Consider the following 5,754-nt stretch of genomic DNA (forward strand, 5'->3'; position numbering starts at 1 on the left):
ACAAACAGCCAAACAATGGAGTTGAGGACGCCAGCAGCAGCCGAGGGAAGCGCTCTGCGGACGACTTCGTGAAGCTCCAGAGCCGCGGCGGACGAGGCAGGAACAGGACACGTACGACAGTAAAATGTAAAGCAGTGAATGAATCAACGAACAAACTCGCAGACTGCCCCCCCTCCCACCCACCCCACAGGTGTAAATAATAAAATGAATGATGGCTGGGTTCCATTCAGCTGCTCCAGTTTCCGTGTCCTCGTATTGTTCACGCTGGCTGGCCGTCATGACACTGGTCTCTTCACAATGTGAACCTTTGTAATTGCATTTTATGACTGGCAGCAAAACCGCAGGTTAATAATGACTTTGTCTAATCATCACTCGGCCAAGCCATCATTCATGTTGAACGTCCTCCGGCAGCGTCCTGGGGTCTTTCCAAACCTCAACTTTGTTTGTTCTGCTACGACTTCTGCTGACAACCTGACGCATTTTCCTTTTAGTTTGGTTTATTTTTTCACACAGAAAAACACTGAAGTGAACCAAAATGCGTCATGACAAGACAGGTAAAAATATTAACTCCGCCCTCTGAGGTGCAAGCACCTGTTGAAACTGTGCTTGGCCACAGGAGTCAGCTGTTGTTATTGGGTCAGTATCTATATGGTGTTTTTTCTATAGATGTTGCGATAACATCATTATCCTGAATTCATTATGCCACGATACTCATGTAGTAAAAATCTGATATCTGATTGCAACGTTTTACATCTGCCCGATCAAATTGTACTAAGGTGGAAAATGAGTCAGTTTTAACCGAAATAAAGAATTCAGGTTTGAAAAACGTACTTATAAGAACTTTAAATGAACTGCTTCGCAAATCCTATGAATGATTGAGCTGAACTGAACTGGCACTTGTGAAAGTCCTGACACAAAATCATTTTAAAAGAAATCTGTGTAACTGACAGGAGAAATTATCATAGGGGCAGAATTTATGGCATCATTCAGCCCGGGACTGAAGAACAGGTAGATTTCTTCAGCGAAGGAGCAGCCAGTGAAGGAGTAGAGAAGCTCTGCAGAATCAGCGTCATAAAAGGAGACGAGAACCTCCTCATAATCCACAAACACTCCTACTTTCTCGGGCTTTGAAGGGAGTGAGAGAAGAAGGGGAGAACCGACAAGAGCGCGTATTCATCGCCGTTTTTCAACCACATGGTCCAGTAGCCATTTTCAGGGCACAGTGGGATTATTCCCTTCCTCTTGATGGACTTTTTGGCAACTCCCAAAGTCCATCTAGTCTTACCTTTAACTCCAGTCTCAAAGTAAAACCTCCCAGAGGAGAAACTCTGTTTTCCTAAGACACAACAACTGGGATTAAATCTCTCTGGGTTGTCTGGGAGATTCTTCTTCTCGTCACCATGATGTGCTTGTTTGCCGTCATCAGACAGGACGAGAGCAGGATGTGCCGTATCAGGATCCAACGCCACGTCCACTGCGAACTGCCGGACCCTCTTTAGCTCGACCTTGTGGCGCAACTTCTTAATCTCTTTGCCAAGCGTCTCTTCCAGTTGATCCACAGCTGTGCTCACAGTCCCCTCGTATGAGTGTGGATCGATGCTGATCTCTGTCCGGTCGTTGGTGGGCGGAGCAGCGTTCAGGGTCGAGAAGGTGCGGAGGAAGTGGAGGTGGTCTTCAGAGCGCGAGAGCCGATCTACCTCAGCGCGCCTCCTCGTCAGCTCGGAGATCTCCTGCTCCAGCTCTCGGATGACACCTTTGGCCTGTTCCTCCTTCGCTCTCTTCTTCTCTTTGATCGTCCCGATGAACTCGGCCTTGGCCCGTTCCACGGACTGAGTCAGAGCGGCGAAGACCTGAACACCGTCTGCCGTCTCTCTGTCTGCGGCTTCCCTGCTGAGCTTTACCGAGTGTTCGACCTCCTGAACCTTTAGTCGTCTCTCCTGGATCATTCGGTCGGTTTCAGCCTCTGTCTTCCGCAGCTCTGCCTTCTTTGTCTCAAACTCTTTCTTCATCGGAATGACTTCATGCAGCTTGTGGTCTAAAACAGGGCATAGCATGCACACGCAGGTCTGGTCAGTCTTGCAGAAGAGCTCCAGAGGTTTATCATGTATCGTACACATCCTGCCCTCCATGTTCTCCACGGGGTCAATTAGCTGATGTCTTTGCAGGCGCGACGCTGTCAGATGAGGCTTCAGGTGAGTCTCACAGTAGGAGACCAGGCAAACCAGGCAGGACTTCCAAGCTTTCATTTTAGTCTCAGTGCAGATGTCACAGGGAACCTCTACTGGTTTAGATACTTGTTGGTCTGAGCTGCTCCTTCCCACCGACGGTCTGAACTGAGCGGCCATCTCAGATATAAAAGTATTCTTTCCTCATTCCTCAGTGTTCCTCCTCTCCTCCGGCTCAGATCTACATTGATAAGACCCAATCAGAAAGTGAACGTGGGCGTCTGCGCGTCATCGTTTTCAAAAGTCTCCGTTTCTGATCGTCCCTGAGACTAAAATGCAACTCTGAAGTTTTCAAACTAAAAAAATAAGGATCTTGAAAAGTCTCATTTTATCAGTGTGGATGTAGCCGAAGATTTTGTACTCAGTTTATTGCTAATTAGCAAACGTTAGCATGATAGCATTGCCACGTTAGCATTGTCATTGTGAGCGTGTTGCGCACCGCTACACCTGAGTACAGCTTTACGGTGGACGTGTTGGTGAGTGTACTGAAAGTGAACATCATCACACAGTCACACTAAGTACCAATGTGAAACGGGGTAATAGTAAAGGAGTGTTAAGGCCACAAACATCCCACCTCCCTCCCCACACCCAGAGTGAGCGGACACACACACACACACACACACGAGTCCATCCATCACACTCACACACACCTCGCTCTAGTCATTCTGGATTGTCGGTCTCATTGAGGAATGAAATTAATAACCTCCCTGTGTGTGTGTGTGTGTGTGTGTGTGTGTGTGTGTGTGTGTTGACCCACATTTCTTAATGACTTCTCTAATATGTTGTGAATTTATAACGACATCGACACCTCTAATATATTCTTAATGACCTTTGTAATGTATTTTCTGTATGTGTGTGTGTGTGTGTGTGTGTGTGTGTGATAAGTTTTAAATGGATGAGCTCCTTCAGACTGCACTTGTACCGTAGGCTAGTGGCTATCGAACCGCTACGCTAGCTGACACACATCAGCGCTAATGAGAGAGGGTGAGAGAAGGAGAGAGAAAAACACAATATTTATTTTTGCTGATGGTTTGTTTGGCCTCTTTTTTATTTAAGTGTAGTCCCCTGAATATTTTACTCTTCGCTTTCACTGTGGATACCGAAGACTAATAGTGCGCCGGTAAGATAAAGTGGTGCAGTGTAACAATGGCTCATGTGTTGGAGGGTTAGGGTTACTACTTCTTCACTGGGACCAGTAACTTCTTGGAGTCTCCACAAGTCGCCAAACAACTGCTCAGAGCTCAGAAATAATCTGGTACATAGGCTACCCTTCATAAAACTAGCTCACTAGCTGGCTAGCTGCTTCCCCCTGCTTCCAGTCATTGCGCTAAGCTAAGCTAAGCTAACCGACTGCTTGCTATGGGCTTCTATTTCATGGCCTGACACAACAGTAGCTCCATGAAACAAGTGAATTTATGAAAAGGTTCCTGAAGTGTCCCTCGTTGCTAATTTTCTTTGTGACGTTTACGGACAGAATCTCAAGGTCAAAGCAAAATACGCACCATTGTGTTAATGTTAACCGGCTACTGTCGCCATGGAGAAGTTACCTTACTTTGTTTTGCCCTAACCAATCAATAGCCAGTGACGTAACTGTCCTGCCAAATGTCAATTTCAGCCACGTCGACCTCATCCACATCCTTTTTTCTGTCTCTGTTTTCTTTTCTTTTCTTTTTTTTTATGAATGTAGCTTGTTAGCTAGGTAGCTAAATGGGAAACATTGGTTACCTACTGCAAACCCCAGATTCTGTGAGTGTAGCCCTCTAAGAGCTGCTGTTTCCTCCCTAGTTGAGAAAAACAATCCACCAATCAGAGCAGAACTGGTTGCAATGATGTCATTCTATTTACCCTCGAAGAGCTGTACCTATTTAACCCTTCAGGGACAAACCCAATGGTTGATTGTTTACTCAACTTGGGAAGAAACATTGTGGGCAGAGATCTGGAACCAGGCTGGAAGGATCGACGGGCGGCTTCGGGACGATGCCAGACTGTCGTGGTGAAGAGGGAGAAAACCACAAAGGCAAAACTCTTGATTTACAAGTCAGTTTACATTCCAGCTGCAGGAAGCACTTCCAGCTCCCTGAGCAGTAACCACTTACGACTGATGTTTATTGTTGAGGTCATGTGATTTACTGTACCTGCAGGCGAACGTCAGCTGATTTATCTCTTTGTGTCAAGTCACTTTTCTAGCTGCCAGGGTCGAATTACAAACTGGTTTTCAGAACTTTGTGGTGACGTGCAGGTCTTCCTTCACGTCTAAAAGGAGCCAGTTGAAGCGGTTTGGGCTCGTGAAATTAGGAAACGCCCCTCGGGATGTCTCCCTGTGGAGATATTACAGGCATGTCCAACTGGGAGGAAACCCCAGGACGGACCCGCAGTGCACAGAGGGGATTAGATTATACGTCCCATTTGGCCTCAGGTCACCCCCCCCCCCCGGGCTGCTTTGCTGAGCCTGCTACCACCACGTCTGTAACCTGGGTTAAGTTGCAGGAAATGGACGGATGACTGGAGAGATAATAAACAGATGGATTTATGGAGTTATTGTAGCTGCCGCTGTGACATACAGAACAAAACATACCCAGCACCAGTACTCGTTCTATATTTACATCATCTGTGTCTGTCGAGTCATGACAGGCCTTTCTCTCTTCTCTGTGGAGGGCAGACTCACTTTATTTTATTTTTTCACTTTGTTTTGCAGTCTTTCTTCGTTCCTCTGTGTGGAACAAATCCTTTAATGTCGCACTGAAGCCCTTGTTTTTGACTTGTGGATGAAATGTTGCTCACACACACACACACACACACACACACACACACACACACACTGCAGCAGGAGGTTATACTGGTTGGGTGATGCAATGTTTGTCCTCTGTGGGTTGTCTCAAGTCTTTATGTTGCTCCAATCATTTCCAATTGTTTCCATTGGTTTTTGATATTCACATTTACATACAGTGTGTAAAAAAAATAATAAATAATAAATAAATGTATTTAACATTCAGTGTGAGCTGTTTTCATTAAGAATTCACTGTATTCTGAGCGTGTGTTCACTCTAACTGTACATCCTGAAAAATCTACGGGCTAAAGAGATTGAACGGATTTCACGGTTGAGGAAAAGAAGAAATGAAAGAGGGAACGAGAGGTGAAAGAAAGGAGAAAGGAGGGAAAAGTGTGTGTTTGTGTGTGTGTGTGTGCATGTGTAATGAGGCCTGACTTGGTTAATACCTCAAGGCGAGGTTTGCTTTCTGATGCTAAAACACACACAAACACACACACACACACACACTCACACACTGAGGGCAAGGTAATTTTTTTTAAATGGCAGCAGTGGAATACAATTACAGAGATGAATGAGGAATGTCAATCAACCAATGACGGGCTTTGTTTACTGTCTGGGGACAAAGTGTCACATGAAAAGAACAACTTTTATCCAGTTTTAGAAACAGGTGTTTTTATCCTCGTGTTAGCAAGATGACTGATGCTAACGCAGGGAGAAGAGCTACTGCAGGTTCAGTGCCAGAAAAGTTCATTTAAACAA

General features: G+C 45.6%; 1 pseudogene; it reads right to left on the bottom strand.

Moving 5' to 3' along the window:
- Positions 1 to 659: 659 nt before the first annotated feature.
- LOC130163668 (zinc finger protein RFP-like) lies at positions 660 to 2,411 on the bottom strand (annotated as a pseudogene).
- Between the last annotated feature and the right edge of the window lie 3,343 nt (positions 2,412 to 5,754).

The sequence above is a fragment of the Seriola aureovittata genome, chromosome 22 (assembly GCF_021018895.1).
Source record: "Seriola aureovittata isolate HTS-2021-v1 ecotype China chromosome 22, ASM2101889v1, whole genome shotgun sequence".
NCBI classification, from domain to species: Eukaryota; Metazoa; Chordata; class Actinopteri; order Carangiformes; family Carangidae; genus Seriola; species Seriola aureovittata.